The 18190-nt window shown below is 41.8% G+C and overlaps 1 protein-coding gene across 2 annotated transcripts in view; it reads right to left on the bottom strand.

Moving 5' to 3' along the window:
• Positions 1 to 6105, bottom strand: part of LOC137496888 (retinaldehyde-binding protein 1-like) — a 148293-nt gene extending 142188 nt beyond the window's left edge. The window contains exon 1 of one of the 2 annotated variants that reach the window (XM_068228519.1): positions 5958 to 6105. The gene's annotated coding sequence lies outside the window, so the exon portion shown is untranslated. Of the gene's footprint in view, positions 1 to 3357; positions 3512 to 5957 lie in introns of those variants that run through there. The other variant, XM_068228520.1, reaches the window with a different exon arrangement.
• Positions 6106 to 18190: the final 12085 nt, after the last annotated feature.

The following is an 18190-nucleotide window of genomic DNA, read 5'->3' as shown; positions in this document are numbered from 1 at the left end:
GGCGTTTTAAGGAGAGAAAACGATGAGATCATCACTCTCATTATGTTAATCATAGGAAGGAGTCAAATCCTTTGAGGATGAAGAAATAGGCTGAAGAAAGAGAAGCACCGGGCAAGTTGGCCGTGCAGTTAAGGGCGCGCAGCTGTCAGCTTGGATCTGGGTGATAGTGGGTTCGAATCCCCCTGTCGGCAGCCCTGAAGAGGGTTTTCCGTAGTTTCCCGTTGTCACAACAGGCAAATGCTGGGGCCGTACCTTAATTAAGGCCACGGCCGCTTTCTTTCCACTCCTAGCCGTTTCCTATCACATCGTCGCCGTAAGACCTATCTGTGTCGGTGTGACGTAAAGCACGTTGTAAAAAAAGCAAAAGAAAAGAGAAGGCTTTCGAAAGGCATAAAATGGACGAAATCCTCGGCCTCGCAAATCTAATATCTTGGAAATACGAAGGTAACAAGGGGTAAGTTTATATGAAGAATAACACAAATATACGGAAGTATTGTAGACTCAGAACTATAATAATAATAATAATAATAATAATAATAATAATAATAATAATAATAATAATAATAATAATAATAATAATAATAATAATAATAATAATAATATAATAATAAGAGTTCTGTGTCTTACTAAGTATTTTAACGGACTATGGATACGCTGAGGTGTTGGAATTTTGTCCCACAGCAGCCCATTTACTGCTGCTAAAACTACCAACAAGAGGCTGACGTATATGTGCATCCTCAAATACCAATGGACTGAGCTGGGATCGAACCCGTGAACAACGCCAGCGCTCTACCACCTGCCCTACTCAGTCTGGCGACTCAGAAGTATCGGCCCCTGTGGTCCTCTCGTAACACACTCAAACTTCTGAATAGTGAAATGGTTTCATGGTTCTCACTGACAATGAATTTATAAATATGCAAGTTACAGGGAGATATTGTCACTAATAACTCATATCTGAAGACACTTTGAGTAAATATATTACAGAATAAAACCGATATTATCCTCAGCATTTACAGATTTACCACAGTTCCAAAAACCTCCTACTTTAATTTGAGGAGTAAATAAAAAATAAGAAAACATTATAAACACCTTTCCTTCACCTCAGAAATCAAGATCCTGTTTGGAAAGCATCTTTATCTGAAAACCGAACAATGCAGTAATGTAAATATAAAATTAGAAACTTTTATAAACTGTTGTTTCCTGTCACTTAGAGCTCATAACTAGTGGCTCCAAGAACTTTCCATGCATGATCTATTAGGGTTTGTCTTTTCGATTTCCCGTGATTAAATATGTTTAGGCCAAATGACTCCGTTGTCTCCCCCTTAAAACACTCATATAGGATATTTTTTCTGTTTCCTCTACAAATGCAAAGTTTACACCACAGAGGAAGTCATAATGACACGTTGCCACATGCAACATGGTCTGGTATATCGATACCCTATCATGAAACGTGAATGCCTGTACAACGTAATTAAGGAATAACGACAGGTTTTTAAGCTTTTGGAACACTGGCCAATAAGGAAACAGTAAATATTATTATTGCAGTTCTTCTTCTTCGTCTTCTTTATCTGTTTACCCTCAAAGGTCGGTTTTCCCCTCGGTCTCAGCGAGGGATCCCGCCTCTACCGCCTTAAGGACAGTGTCCTGGAGCTTCAGACTCTGGTTTGGGGGATACAACTAGGGAGAATGACCAGTACCTCGCCCAGGCGGCCTCACCTGCTATGCTGAACAGCAGCCTTGCGGGGCGATGGGAAGATTGTAAAGGATAGACACGGAAGAGGGAAGGAAGCGGCCGTGGCTTCAAGTTAGGTACCATCCCGGCATTTGCCTGGAGGAGAAGTGGGAAACCACAGGAAACCACTTCCTGGATGGCTGAGGTGGGAATAGAACCCACCTCTACTTAGTTAACCTCCCGAGGCTGAGTGGACCATGTTCCAGCCCTAGTACCACTTTTCAAATTTCGTGGCAGAGCCGGGAATCGAACCCGGGCCTCCGGGGGTGGCAGCTAATCGCACTAACCACTACATCACAGAGGCGGTCTTCAGTTCTTATTCCTAATTTTTTTAAATTTCTTATCTATGGGCTATAGCTTACGTCTGTCACAGACAACTTCCAAGTTGATGTACCTCCGTAAATATTAATAATTGTCTGGTTCCTTAGCTTAGTGGCAAGCGTAGCGGCCTTTGGTTCAGAGTGTCCGAGGTTCGATTCCCAGCTAATTTAGCCATGTCTGGTTAATTCCTCATGTTCGGAGACTGAGGATTTGTCTTAATACACACCATTTCATTTACACTCAACACACAACATATTTCACTACCAACTTTCACAGAAACATGCAATTTTAAAAACATCCCCCTACGTAATGTTGGCGTCAGGAAGAGCAGTCGGTCGTAAAAGTAGGCCAAGTCCACAGTACCAATACCAGCTAACTAAGAACCTTATATTAATGAAGAAGTAAATGTTAAGAATTTTTGCTTGAATTTTACGATTTCCTGCTCAAAATAATATTTAAAACGTGATGTCAAATTTGTCCGCCTCTGTGATGTAGTGGTTAGTGTGATTAACTGCCACCCCCAGAGGCCCGGGTTAGATTTCCGGCTCTGCCACGAAATTTGGAAAGTGGTACGAGGTCTGGAACGGGGTTCACTCGGCCCCGGGAGGTCAACTGACTAGAGGTGGGTTCGATTCCCACCTCAGCCATCCTGGAAGTGGTTTTGCGCGGTTTCTCACTTCTCCTCCAGGCAAATGTCGGGATGGTACCTAACTTAAGGCCACAGCCGCTTCCTTCCCTGTCCTTGTCTACCCCTTCCAATATTCCCATCTCCACGCAAGGCCCCTGTTCATCATAGCAGGTGAGGCTGCCTGGGCGAGGTACTGGTCATCCTCCCCAGTTGTATCCCCGACCCAGAGTCTGAAGCTTCAGGACACTGCCCTTGAGACGGTAGAGGTGATTTCCCTCGCTCAGTCCGAAGGAAAAACCGACCCCGGAGGGTAAACAGATAAAGAAGAAGAAGAAGATATCAAATTTCCTTTCGGGAAAATCAAGTGATTATAAATATGTCTTTCAATAAATGAAACTTAAATCATCAAACGAATCGTTTTCGAGAGATATCTGTGTGCAATTCGGAGTCGACAAGTGTAGGAGTCAATGCATCGAAAAGGGGAAACTGACTCAAGACTTACGAAATTAGGCAACATCGCTTCACACAGTTTGTATCGCTGATTTCAAATGAACCCCAGCCATAATACATAATACAATAATTAATAATTAGAATGTGAATCTCGTTTATATCAGATTAATATTCCTACGAATTTTGTCTGGAAATGTCGGCAATGTTATTAACAAAATAGACTCACAATGAATTATTGTTGAAGTTCTGGACGAGCTGGCCCCACTGCACCATCGAGTATCCACACCAAAGGAGTAACAGAATGAACGCAGCCGCTTTCGGATATTTCCAGCTATGTTTCTAGAGATAAAGGGGCCATCACCTTTGACATACCCTTTGCTGATAGAAGAAGCAGAAGAACAACTTATCAGGCGTGATCATTCGAGGGTGTAACATGGCTCAGGCGAACGTTTACAGAACTCAGAATAAGAACTCGTATCTTAATGAACATCCTGGTTGGTAAAAGTACACAAAGATAACTGGAGCCATCAGTTGTCACGGTGTGCTTATACAAGATATCGGTCGACTACCTTATTCACAGAAGAGCAATAAGACATGACATTTGATAATAACATGTATACAAGGCAGCACAGATTATAAGGTCTTACGTTAGTCTAATGAGGCACGAAATGGTTGTGAAATGGTTGAGCTCAGCAGAAACATCTTTACCAGAAATTAGTGCTTCTAACGTTGTGTCGCATATACCGTACTGTAGTTCTCATACCTCAGAGGTACAGATATTATCAAAGTTCGAAAGCGTTCTCACTAGAGGTCTACGGGAGATTGATTGGTTATTTCGAAATATGGTGGCGCATAACATCACTGTGTATCTGTCTGTAGACATGTATCAGTACAACTGTGACATAGAATTATTTTGGTCTTTATTTTAGAATATGGCCTTCCATTTTTTTTTGCTTTACGTCGCACTGACACAGATCTATGTCTTATGGTGGCGATGGGATAGGAAAGGCCTAGGAATGGGAAGGAAGCGGCCGTGGCCTTAATTAAGGTACAGCCCCAGCATTTGTCTGGTATGAAAATGGGAAACCACGGAAAACCATCTTCAAGGCTGCCGACAGTGGAGCTCGAACCCACTATCTCCCTATTACTGGATACTGGCCGCACTTAAGCGACTGCAACTATCGAGCTCGGTTTCCATTTTTCAAATCAACATTCTGTAACTCCTCATTTTCATTCATCACCCTTTCTAGAGGTGCTTTTTGTAAGCAATCCCTTCTCAGTATATGACATATCCAAGTAGCTGTTTTCTTTCATGATCCTTTTCTCATTTACTCTTCGTTATTGGTTACATCTGTCCACGAGATTTTCTCCATCCTTTACCACAGCCACATTTGGAAGTTTTGTTCTGACAAAAACATTTTAAGTATATGCAATTTTGCTCTAATTGTCTTTAGGTTGGCTCTATGGCGATGAGTGTACACCAGCCGCTAGTTGGCACCGTTGTCTACGTCTAAGGTAGGTTTCAGCGTTATCAGATCAGTTCAGCTTGCGCTCTTGCCACTCTCTGTTTGCACCAAGGAAGAACAACGTTCCGTATTTCTTTTTTTTTTTTTTTTTTTTTTTTTTTTTTTGTGGTCTGAAGGTGTAGCAGTGTACCAGGAGCGGGAATTCATAGAACAGTCACTCGTCTGTTATTCAGGATCATATCACGCACTTGTTCAATATTGGCGTCAGTTACGGCTGCAGATGGACGCCCGGATCTTTCCTCATCCTTCACGCTCGTGTGACCCCTTTTGAACTGTTAAATCCACTGGTAAACACTTTCAAAACATTGTCCCCGTATTGTGCTGTTGTGACATTAAATCAGAAAAATCACTTCTTCCAGAAAAACAAGTGGCTTTGTGCGAAAAAATGCTAGGTTGTAAAGTGTTAGAAGATTTTACAAGATTGCCAGAAAAACAGATAGAAGTGAAAATGTATTTAGAGTAGGCCAGTAGTAAATTCAGTACCTTTGGAAGAGGGAAAGATGGTACATCTGGAGATATGAACATAGAGTGGTATTCAGTTTATGAAAAAGTTCGCATGAGTATCGCCACCTTTTTTCTTAGAAAAACAGCCACCGAGCTCGATAGCTGCAGTCGCTTAAGTGCGGCCAGTATCCAGTATTCGGGTGATAGTGGGTTCGAATCCCACTGTCGGCAGCCCTGAAGATGGTTTTCCGTGGTTTCTCATTTTCACACCAGGCAAATGCTGAGGCTGTACCTCAATTAAGGCCATGGCCGCTTCCTTCCCACTCCTAACCGTTTCCCATCCCATCGTCGCCATAAGACATATCTGGGTTGATGCGACGTAAAGCAACTAGCAAAAAAAAAAAAGAAACTAAAACAACCCTGATTATTATTATTATTATTATTATTATTATTATTATTATTATTATTATTATTATTATTATTATTATTATTATTTGACAACTGTTATGAATTATGCTTACTGCATCATAAGTTAAATTAGTGTTGAAAGTACCGTACACATATTTACTAAATAATGTTTTAGGTCATTTTTCAGGTCATTTTTCGGCATTTATTCGGTCATCAAAATCCAGACCCTGATTATTACCATTATATTTAGGATATATTGGGCCCAACCCAAACGGTTCTCTTGTTAGTTCAGTATAGCTTTACACTGGCCAAATATACACGATGTTGAGTTTTTTAATGGTATCCGGACAGTTAAAAGGCCAGTTAATCTCCTAATTATTATAATGTATCAGCATAATTGATCACAACATTCATGAGATCTTAATAATGTCTTAACTTATGTACTTACTGAAGCCAGTTACTGGAGTGATTCTAAGTTGATCCTCTCCCTCTGGAAGTCCCGATGTAATTGATGAGTTCTCAACTCGGACCAAGATAATACACCTTGTCGTCTCCAACTTGTTATACTTTGAACTTATCACAAAGGTCGTGATAGCAGTGGGGCCGTGAGTTCTGACTCATGATAATGTCGTTGCTCTTTGGACGCTGGCTATCCCACTATCTTCGACTCCCAAGTCTTACCGAGGCGCTCTTGGCTCGGCCGCTTTCTTCTGGGTCGGCGTCAAACTCTGCCCTTCGGTCTAGTAGCCCGGAAATACTACCAGTTGGTAGTAGGGAATACATCAGTTGCCTTCGCACGTAATCCACTCTGAAATGACACAATTCACATGACGAAGTAACTTACTCAGCATATAGACACAGTATACTATAAAGAGACAATCAGTTGTGAGTTACTCATTCCTTGGTTGCCTAGAATCATCTACCACGGAGGGCAAAGATTAAAGTATAAACATGAACACGCCCTGGATGTGGCTGCACACCTGCCACAAAAGCTGAATTAACTCTGTGCTGGAAAATACACAATGTGGAGGTTAATAAACTGGCAACATGCGGGATACGAATTCATTGAATTTAAAATTTCCACTAGTTAACTCTCGAATCCTGCTAAATGATTTTTTTCTAATTGCTTTACGTCGCACCGACACAGATAGGTCTTATGGAGACGATGGGACAGGAAAGGGCTAGGAGTGGGAAGGAAGTAGCCGTGGCCTTAATTAAGGTACAACCCCAGCATTTGCCTGGTGTGAGAAAATGAATGTCTGTTAGGTCATCAGCCCAGAGGCTGGTTGGATCCTCAAGTAGCACCACAAAAGGTTATGCGGTTATGAGGAAACCCCAAAAACCAATGACAGCACCAAAATGAGGCATACTAGGCAAGATGAGGAGTGAGGTAGTTTGCCATTGCTTTCCTCACTGGGTCAGAAAGTGCTATTGCAGCACAACTGACCCTATGAGCAGCACCTTTCATAACACTCAGATGCACTAGTCATGCTCTGAATGTCATGGCTCAGCACTACCCATACCCCAGCAACTTCCATATTGTCACAGCCATGGATGTTGACTGGGACTTCGGTGGAAGCTACACTTTACTCTGGCCTGTGCCAAGAGATGGATGAAAAAGTACTGTATCCATCAAGAAATGACAGCAGGCAGGAAAATGAACTTATAACTTCATAAACTTTCAGCATAGACTAGGGTTGGCAAACATTTACCGGCTAGCGTGTCAATTAAGCTCTTGTTTATTACTTTTTCTGTCTAGTGTGCCATCGGTTATTTTCCTTTAAAAAGCATCATGGAACCCCTCATTTGACATCGTTTAGGTATTAGATTGCATTACATATAAATTCGTTAGACTTCATTTTTCATGATTTTATTTTTCAAACATCACTAAAAATTGCATTTTTAAAAACGGTAAATTTTAAGAGTAAGGTACAGTATATTTTTGCTTGAACCTAATAAAATTTGTAAAAAATATGGCCATAGAATTAATTTAGACATACTTCTTTATTATAACGTAATGTTACAAAATGCTATGTTCGTAGATTTTCGACCTGTTTATTACATATTAAAAACATTAAAATATGTTAGTATGTTGTCGTGTTAGCCCTTCACCTAGTGGCACATGTGTCATAGGTTCGCCATCTCTGGTATAGACTCTAATGACATTCATCTTTCAGTCTGCAAGTCTCTGTGAATTAACAATGCGGCTCCACAATACTCTATTTGAAACTAGTTCCGTGGCCTCGTTTAGTTCCACATTTCTTTTCTTTAATAATAAAAATCTGAGTCAGCCAGGCTGAGTATCTCAGACGGTAGAGTGCTGGCCTTCGGACTCCAAGATGGGAGTTTTTATCCTGGCTCAGTCCGGTGGTATTTGAAGGTGCTCAAATACGGCAGTCTCATGCCGATAGAATTACCGACACGTAAACGAACTACTGCGGGACAAAGTTCCGAAACCTCGGCGTCTCCGAAAACAGGAACAGTAGTTAGTGGGACGTAAAACCAATAACATTAAATTATTTAAAACTAAAACAAAACATCATTATCTTGGTCTCCTTTTGGTTCACTTACCATCTAAAGCCATCCGCATCCGTATTGCAACGGTTAACGCTATTAGCTGCCGTCTTCGGAGGCTCGAGTTCGATTCTCTGTACGGCCAGAAATATAAGATTATCAGGAGGGTTGGGTGGTATGTGTTTACAAAGGTACATCCAGCTCACCTCTACTGGGAGTTTTCCTCAAAAGAGCTGCAATGCATTGGGACGAGGCACGAGTTTTCATTTACAACCTCAATGATCCAGTCCATTATTTTCCTAGGTAACATATCCCTCCCCACTCCAATATTTGTCTCACATGACCCTATTACCGAAGCGAGTTTATACATATAGCTTCATCCTTTGAGTTCATTCCCAGCTTAGCCTTTATCTCCTAATTCTTTGTACCCCCACCTGCCATTGTTTCCATCTATGTGTACCAAGAGTCATTCCCGCTCTAACTTCATATCCGTTACTTATTATGGATAATATAGCATAATTATGTCCTTAGACCACCCACCTCTCACTTCCGTACAGTAAAGTCGGACTGAAAACAGAACGATGTAAAAATAATTTCGTCCAAGTGCTTTCTTTCACTGTTGATCGCTCACTGCATTACGCTTATTCCACCGTGAAGCGATTTCACTTAGTATTCTACCACTCTAATACACATTCTAAGCACGTGAAATGACTTGTGAGAATCAGAATAAATATAACACTGACAGCACCTATTAGATTGCGAGACTTAAACAGCCTTTCCTTTTCACGCCTTTCATGACCTTTCCCTTTATTTTGCCAAATACCACCATTCTTCGATGGGTCTGACCTCTTCAATTCCTTTGATGATCATGATTTTTATTATTATTATTATTATTTAGTATTATTTAGTATTACAGTAGCTTTCCTTCAGGTACCTCCGTAGCTCAGGTGGCAATGTACCGGCCTCTCACTGCTGGGACCCGTTGTTCAAATTTCGGTCACTCCGTGTGAGATTTGTGCTAGAGAAAGTGGTATTGGGACAGGTTTTACTCTAGGTACTCCGGTTTTCCCTGTCATCTTTCATCCCAGCAACACCCTCCACTATCATTTCATTTCATCTGCCAGTCATTAATCATTGCCCCAGAGAAGTGCAACAGGCTTCGGCAACCGGCACAATTCATATCCTCGCCGCTAGATTGGGGCTTCATTCATTCCATTCCTTACCCGGTCGAATGACTGGAAATGGACTGGAGATTTTCACAGTAGTTTTCCTTCAAGCCAAATGTCCATTTTTCTTTCTTCCTCCACAATACTCGATCTTGTGCATCTTTCTCTGTTAAACCTCTTCTGTCTATGCCCCCCTCGTGTATTATTCATCCATATTTCCGTAGCTTTTATCCCATTTCCGATTTCCCTCTGCTTCCCAGATTAGTATCATCTGGAGGAATCTGTCATCTGCCATCCTTTTTACACGGCCAAACCATTTTAATATTCAATCAATCAATCAATCAATCAATCAATCAATCAATCAATCAATCAATCAATCAATCAATCAATCAATCAATCAATCAATCAATCAATCAATCAATCAATCAATCAATCAATCAATCACCAATGATCTGCATTTAGGGCACGCCCAGGTGGCAGAATCCCTATCAGTTGTTTCCCTAGTCTTAAATAATTTCAAAGAAGTTGGAAATGTATCGAGTATTTTTATAACTTAATTTTCATTCTAAATTCTTCTTTATTCTCTCATATTATTCTGACAATTCATTGTGACTAATTTGTCCACAAACGGACCTCACTTGATATTATCGAACTGGTTTATTGATCGTTCTGGACAGTCAACCGGGAAACACTTTGAGAAAAGAATGGTTCTGACACTCCTCCTCCTCCTTTATATAGCATTCTCTCCACTTCCTCAACCGCAACGATGTTAAAGTCGTAATTCTCATCCGAATGTATTTTTCCAAAAGTTTATTGGTAAATTTTCCTTCACATCGGCTAAAATTTCAAGTATTTTCCTTTCCTGTACTAAGAGATTTCTATAAGATCTACAAAACAACGCTGTTTATTTCACTTATTTCTAAGATTCCTTTCTCTACTCCAACAAGATTTTCCTGTCGTCAGGTCTAAATTTTTTGTAATATTTCGAAATTCCTCCAAAGATTTCCTTTTGGACTCAACTATTGCTTAATTGGTTCTCTCATTTTCTTCTGTAAACTGTTTCCTAATTACAGCTTCTTGTCTGAAGTACTTAAAGGTACGTCTTCCGTTTACGATTATAAGCTGATCTGCCTGCACCACTCATCACGATGTTCCTTCTTCTCTATCTTTACACAATCAATCAATCAATCAATCAATCAATCAATCAATCAATCAATCAATCAGTACTGATATGCATTTAGGACAGTCAGCCACGTGACAAGATTCCCCATCAAATGTTTACCTAGTCTTTTCTTAAATAATCTCAAAGAAGTTGAAAAGTTATTGAACATCTGCATTGGTAAATTATTTCAATCCCTAACTCCTCCTATAAAAGAATATTTGCCTCAATTTGTCCTCTTGAATTCCAATTTTATCCTCATATTGTGATCTTTCCTACTTTTAAAAACATTAATCAACCGTATTCGTTTACTAATGTCATTCCACGCCTTCTCTCCACTGACATCTCGGAACATACCACTTAGTCGAGCAGCTCGTCTCCTTACTCCCAAGTCTTCCCTCCCCAAAGTTTGCAATATTTTCGTAACACTACCATTTTGTCGGAAATCACTCTTAACAAATTGTGCTACTTTTCTTTGGATTTTTCCCAGTTCCCGAATCAAGAAATTCTGGTGAGGATCCCGTAGACTGGGACCGTACTCTAATTTAGGTCTTACCAATGACTTATATGCCCTCTCCTTTACATCATTACTACATCCCCTAAATACCCGCATTACCATATGAAGAGATATGCAAACTTTATTTATAATCCCGATTATGTGCATGTCCCAATAAAGATCTTTCCTTACATTAACACCTGCAGTACAGGAATAACACAGGGACAACTAAACCATCGTACCATTGTTCTGCTATCTATATCACAACGTTATTGAAGTCTTTTTGCACTCACTCACAATCCTGTAACTTATTTATTACTCTATACAGCATAACATCATTCGCAAAATCATTACCTCTGATTCCATTTCCTTATTCCATATCATTTATACTGTATATACAAGAAAACATAAATATCCAATAATATTGCGTTAAGGAAATCCCCTCCTATTCATTACAGGATCATATAATGCTTCACCTACTCTTAATTCTCTGAGTTTTATTTTCTACGAAGGTAGCCAAGACATATGATTGAATGATGGCTACGGCTGATTCCAACACTATTAGAAGGATTTGAGCAATAAGTAGAATAGACAGTGTAGAAAGAATTAAGGAAGGCCCAGTATTCCCTAAAAGAGTTAAAAAGAGATGGCCTGCAATTATATTAGCAGCTAAACGAATAGCTAATGTTCCTGGGCGAATAATATTTCTAATAGTTTCAATACAGACCATAAAAGGTATAAGGACTGGGGGTGTTCCCTGAGGGATTATGTGGGCAAATATATGGGTCCAGTTCAAAAGCCCTCGTATTTTTCAGCAGTCTCCTATGATCTACCTTATCAAAATCCTCGGCTAGGTCAATAGTAATACAGTCCATTTGACGTCCTGAATCCAAAATACCTGCTATATCTTGCTGGAATCCTAAAAGTTGAGCCTCAGTGGAATACGAGGAAATCCCGTAAGGTCTATCACCATACATACAAAATTGCTCCCGTGCGAGGCCGGAGCGTGTGGCTAGTTATGTACTGGATGTCATTCTTCATGCTGAAATCTACGGAATATCTCGATAAGAACGCATATCCAAAGATAAGGAAATGGCTTACATTCCGGAGAGTTATTTAGTTTCAATCCCCATTTCCATTCCTGCTAAATCTTCCTCTCTATCTTGTTTGCATATTTACAGTACTAACTGGACTACAGATAATTTTGCTGGTCAATGAGACCGTGTGCAATGAGGCTGTCGTCACTACTAACAACGGTCACTTCTGTTTTGCTTATTCTTCTGCAGTGGTCTCTACTGCAACTGTTGTTCAGCCTATCAGCGGCATTGATAAGAAATTAATCTTACGAGAAATACTCGAACTACAGCAATAGACAAAATATTTTAAATTTTGAAAGCATCTTAAAACGAGTTCTAAAAACAACTTGAACCAAGCTCGTACCCAGATTTTTTTCGTAGGTGGAGGACTTCCGAAAAATCTATAAGTTTAGTAACAAATACTTTTTTTACTTTCAAATAGATTTTACAGAAAGAACGTTTTGAAATAGTTTTAGAGCAGTACATTTTACAACTCAACGGGTGAAGTAGAAAGGTAAAGTCATAACGGTCTGGTGGGCAGAGCACACTTTAACACGTGCGTGAAGTGTGACACAAAGATTTGTCATATGTCATTTATTTAAAAATGGAGGTAACAATAGTTTCACTGTATTAAATATATTTAGAGACTTGATTTATTTTTTAAAAATCTTCTAGCGTCTCGATAACATGAAATATTTCTATAAGTTTATTGAAACTGATTTTACGGCACAAAATGTTCTAAGATCATAAAAACAAACAATCCATATATCTCACCAAAATTAACTTTTCCATTTATGTTTTCTGTAAATGTGTTAACTACTGTATATTCATAGAGAAACATTTGAAGATTTCATAGGTTAAATTCAATTGTGTATTTTGCAAATTCTTCACCGATGTTGAATGGTGCACCATGGACTGTATCGCAATTGACCTGTCTAAAGCATTTTATAAGGTGGATCATGGGAGACTACTGGCAAAAATGAGTGCAATTGGACTAGACAAAAGAGTGACTGAATGGGTTGCTATATTTCTAGAAAATAGATCTCAGAGAATTAGAGTAGGTGAAGCTTTATCTGACCCTGTAATAATTAAGAGGGGAATTCCTCAAGGCAGTATTATCGGACCTTTATGTTTTCTTATATATATAAATGATGAGTAAAGGAGTGGAATCGGAGGTAAGGCTTTTTGCGGATGATGTTATTTTGTATAGAGTAATAAATAATTTACAAGATTCTGAGCAACTGCAACGTGACCTCGATAATGTTGTGAGTTGGACAGCAGGCAATGATATGTTGATAAACGGGGTTAAAAGTCAGGTTGTGAGTTTCACAAATAGAAAAAGTCCTCTCAGTTTTAATTACTGCGTTGATGGGGTGAAAGTTCCTGTTGGGGATCATTGTAAGTATCTAGGTGTTAATATAAGGAAAGATCTTCATTGGGGTAATCACATAAATGGGATTGTAAATAAAGGGTACAGATCTCTGCACATGGTTATGAGGGTGTTTAGGGGTTGTAGTAAGGATGTAAAGGAGAGGGCATATAAGTCTCTGGTAAGACCCCAACTAGAGTATGGCTCTAGTGTATGGGACCCTCACCAGGATTACCTGATTCAAGAATTGGAAAAAATCCAAAGAAAAACAGCTCGATTTGTTTTGGGTGATTTCCGACAAAAGAGTAGCGTTACAAAAATGTTGCAATGTCTGGGTTGGGAAGAATTGAGAGAAAGAAGAAGGGCTGCTCGACTAAGTGGTATGTTCCGAGCTGTCAGCGGGGAGATAGCGTGGAATGACATTAGTAGACGAATACGTTTGAGTGGCGTTTATAAAAGTAGGAAAGATCACAATATGAAGATGACGTTGGAATTCAAGAGGACAAACTGGGGCAAATATTCATTTATAGGAAGGGGAGTTAGGGATTGGAATAACTTACCAAGGGAAACGTTCAATAAATTTCCAATTTCTTTGAAATCATTTAGGAAAAGGCTAGGAAAACAACAGATAGGGAATCTGCCACCTGGGCGACTGCCTAAATACAGATCAGGATTGATTGATTGATTGATTGATTGATTGATTGATTGATTGATTGATTGATTGATTGATTGATTGATTGATTGATTGATTGATTGATTGATTGATTGATTGATTGATTGATTGATTGATTGATTGATTGATTGATTGATTGATTCCGTGCGGGTCGCGTTTCGACACAAGATGCCGGTCGGTCTGGGAGGCCAACTTCATCCATTACGAACAATAACAAGCGAGCACTCTCCCTATAGTCCTGATCTCTCCCCATGCGGTTATCACGCCTTCAGTTTCCTCAAAAAAGGTCTGAAAGGGTCCATGCTTCCTGTCGGGCGAGGATGTGCAGCAGGCGGTTACTGACTTCTTCACGTAGCAGGACACGGTGATCTTCAACCTGGTGCGTCGGCGGGAGAGTGCCTCAGTGTTCATGGTGACTTTGCATGATTGGCATCCCGATTCAGGACTGTACGGCCGTCGAACGGAATTTGTTTGATCGCCATTCTCCCCTTATAAATGTTGTGAAGAGGAATTTGGGCAGTTCGATATAAATATTGTAGTAAAGATGAGTTTTGACTGCTCGACAGTTCCGTAAATTGTAGGTGAAAAGGAATTTGGACTGTTCATTATACACTGACTGACAGAGCAAATGCAACACCAAGAAGGAGTGGTCAGAACTTTATGCCAATTGCAGGGTAGACTGACGTCACTGAGGTATGCTCATGATGTGAAATGCGCCGCTGTGCTGCGCACGTAGCGAACGATAAATGGGAAACGGCGTTGGCGAATGGCCCACTTCGTACCGTGATTTCTCAGCCGACAGTCATTGTAGAGCGTGTTGTCGTGTGCCACAGGACACGTGTATAGCTAAGAATGCCAGGCCGCCGTCAACGGAGGCATTTCCAGCAGACAGACGACTTTACGAGGGGTATGGTGATCGGGCTGAGAAGGGCAGGTTGGTCGCTTCGTCAAATCGTAGCCGATACCCATAGGGATGTGTCCACGGTGCAGCGCCTGTGGCGAAGATGGTTGGCGCAGGGACATGTGGCACGTGCGAGGGGTCCAGGCGCAGCCCGAGTGACGTCAGCACGCGAGGATCGGCGCATCCGCCGCCAAGCGGTGGCAGCCCCGCACGCCACGTCAACCGCCATTCTTCAGCATGTGCAAGACACCGTGGCTGTTCCAATATCGACCAGAACAATTTCCCGTCGATTGGTTGAAGGAGGCCTGCACTCCCGGCGTCCGCTCAGAAGACTACCATTGACTCCACAGCATAGACGTGCACGCCTGGCATGGTGCCGGGCTAGAGCGACTTGGATGAGGGAATGGCGGAACGTCGTGTTCTCCGATGAGTCACCCTTCTGTTCTGTCAGTGATAGTCACCGCAGACGAGTGTGGCGTCGGCGTGGAGAAAGGTCAAATCCGGCAGTAACTGTGGAGCGCCCTACCGCTAGACAACGCGGCATCATGGTTTGGGGCGCTATTGCGTATGATTCCACGTCACCTCTAGTGCGTATTCAAGGCACGTTAAATGCCCACCGCTACGTGCAGCGTGTGCTGCGGCCGGTGGCACTCCCGTACCTTCAGGGGCTGCCCAATGCTCTATTTCAGCAGGATAATGCCCGCGCACACACTGCTCGCATCTCCCAACAGGCTCTACGAGGTGTACAGATGCTTCCGTGGCCAGCGTACTCTCCGGATCTCTCACCAATCGAACACGTGTGAGATCTCATTGGACGCCGTTTGCAAACTCTGCCCCAGCCTCGTACGGACGACCAACTGTGGCAAATGGTTGACAGAGAATGGAGAACCATTCCTCAGGACACCATCCGCACTCTTATTGACTCTGTACCTCGACGTGTTTCTGCGTGCATCGCCGCTCGCGGTGGTCCTACATCCTACTGAGTCGATGCCGTGCGCATTGTGTAACCTGCATATCGGTTTGAAATAAACATCAATTATTCGTCCGTGCCGTCTCTGTTTTTTCCCCAACTTTCATTCCTTTCGAACCACTTCTTCTTGGTGTTGCATTTGCTCTGTCAGTCAGTGTAAATGTCGTAGACGAAGAGGAAATTTAGTTGCTGTATGTAAATATTGTAGACGAATAAAAAAATCAGTTTTGGGTAAAAATGCTGTAGGTGAAGTGGAATTTCGACTGTTCGACTGTTCGATGTAAGAGAATTTTAGCTGCTTGATATAAAAATTGAAGATGACGAAATTCGGTTAGATATAAATATTGTAAATGAAGAGGAATTTCGGCTATTCATTATATGACTATCGGTGTCGCAGACGAAGGTGGTGATGGTGATTATTGCTTTGTTTTTTCTATTTGCTTTACGTCGCACCGACAGAGGTAGGGCATATGGAGACGAGGGGCAGGAAAGGCCTAGGAATGGGAGGGAAGCGGTCGTGGCCTTAATTAAGGTGCAGCCTGGTGTGAACATGGGAAACCACGGAAAACCATCTTCAGGGCTGCCGACATTGGGATTCGAACCCACTATTTCCCGGATGCGAGCTCACATCCGCGCGCCTCTAACCGCACGGTGAACTCGCCCGGTGATTATTGTTTTAAGAGGAAATACAATAGGCATCCTCTATTAACAGGGGAATAAATGGAAGAGGACCGACACTTTGGAAACTGAAGATATCAACAAAAGGAAGGAAAGGGCCACGAAGGGTGTGAAAATGAAAGAATCCCTGGTCCTCGAAACTCTAATACTGTATCAGGGTCGGTAAAGAACAAGAGTTGACCAAGAGAGGTCGGATAGGAAAGACGAAGATGAAAAGCCTGAAACAAGTAAGTGGAAGCAACACCAGACTCAGCTAAGGGTACCGTGGTTATCAACACTCGCTCCCAAGTTGAGTGCCCTTGATCTCCCTTTTACAGTAGTCGCCTCTTACGTCAGGCAGACGATACCACGGATGTATTCCTGCAGACGAAGGGAAATAGGGGCTGCCTAGCCGAGGCGGTAAACGCGTGCTCCGTTGAGGGCATGGGTTCGATTCCCCGACTGAAAGAAACAAGATTTCCACTTTCGCAGAGGCACGTGGCCTTGACATTCACTCAGCCTACACCAAATATGAATACCAGGTTAATTACTGGGAACAAAGGCGGTTGCATAGAGCTAATCGCTCTGCCCCACTTAGAGCCGAGGTTACGAATACCTTCCACTCCCCCAAGAGCCTTTCGAAGCCTGTACGGAGATGGATTTGTTTTTAGCTGCTTTCTATACATATTGGAAATTCGTTCGGATCAGTGGTTGATTGGTCAGTGTAGTGGTCTTCGATCTAGAGGGCTACAGGTTCGATTTATGGCCGAGCAGGTGATTTTATCCAAGTTCAGTTCTCTGGCTCGGTTGTTGAGCGTCTGTGACCGTCTTAAAATACATCTTCATCTATGTATAACACACCACACTACCAACCACCACAGACACACGAAATAGTTAGTACATCCCTTCAGATGGGTTGGCATCAGGAAGGGCAACCGACCTTAAGCTGGACTAAATCCATTATTTTCTTTTTTGCTTAGTGGCTTTACGTCGCACCGACACAGATAGATCTTATGGCGACGCTGGGATAGGAAAGGCCTAGGAGTTGGAAGGAAGCGGGCGTGTCTTTAATTAAGGTACAGCCCCATCATTTGCCTGGTGTGAAAATGGGAAACCACGGAAAACCATCTTCAGGGCTGCCGACAGTGAGATTCGAGCCCACTATCTCCCAGATGCGAGTTCACAACCGCGCGCCTCTAACCGCACGGCCAACTCGCCCGGTAAAGCCATTCCCTTGCGGACCCTATCTTATTTGTAAAAGGTCAGAGCCACAGGCTCTCTTCACAGGCTTATGCTGAGAAATGACATCTGGACACTTAAACGAGGCCTGAAATTCTCTGCTGTAATTGTAAAAACTATTGAAGGCAGAAATTCTAGATAAATCAGCAGGACCCCTATATTTGATCATGTGTGTTGAGCTATAGTCAGAGACGGTTCCAAGACGGAGTGAAATGTAGGAGCAGGCATGGTTGTCATCAGGAGTTCTTCAGAAATGTATCCAAAATCATGTAAATTATACCCGCTATGTACAGTGTTTCAAGCACAGGTAGGAGAAAATCAGAAGGCTGTAAACCATATAACCAACAACCTAGAGAGAAATACCAAATATACGACCAATTTCGATTCCCAAGCAGTGTTAAAAGCTATCTCTTCCAACGAAACCATCAACCCTACAATCATTAAGATTGTACTTGCTATCA

The sequence above is a fragment of the Anabrus simplex genome, chromosome 7 (genome assembly GCF_040414725.1).
Source record: "Anabrus simplex isolate iqAnaSimp1 chromosome 7, ASM4041472v1, whole genome shotgun sequence".
NCBI lineage: Eukaryota > Metazoa > Arthropoda > Insecta > Orthoptera > Tettigoniidae > Anabrus > Anabrus simplex.
The sequence above is the reverse complement of the archived record's forward strand: the minus strand, read 5'-3'. Positions and strand labels throughout refer to the sequence as shown.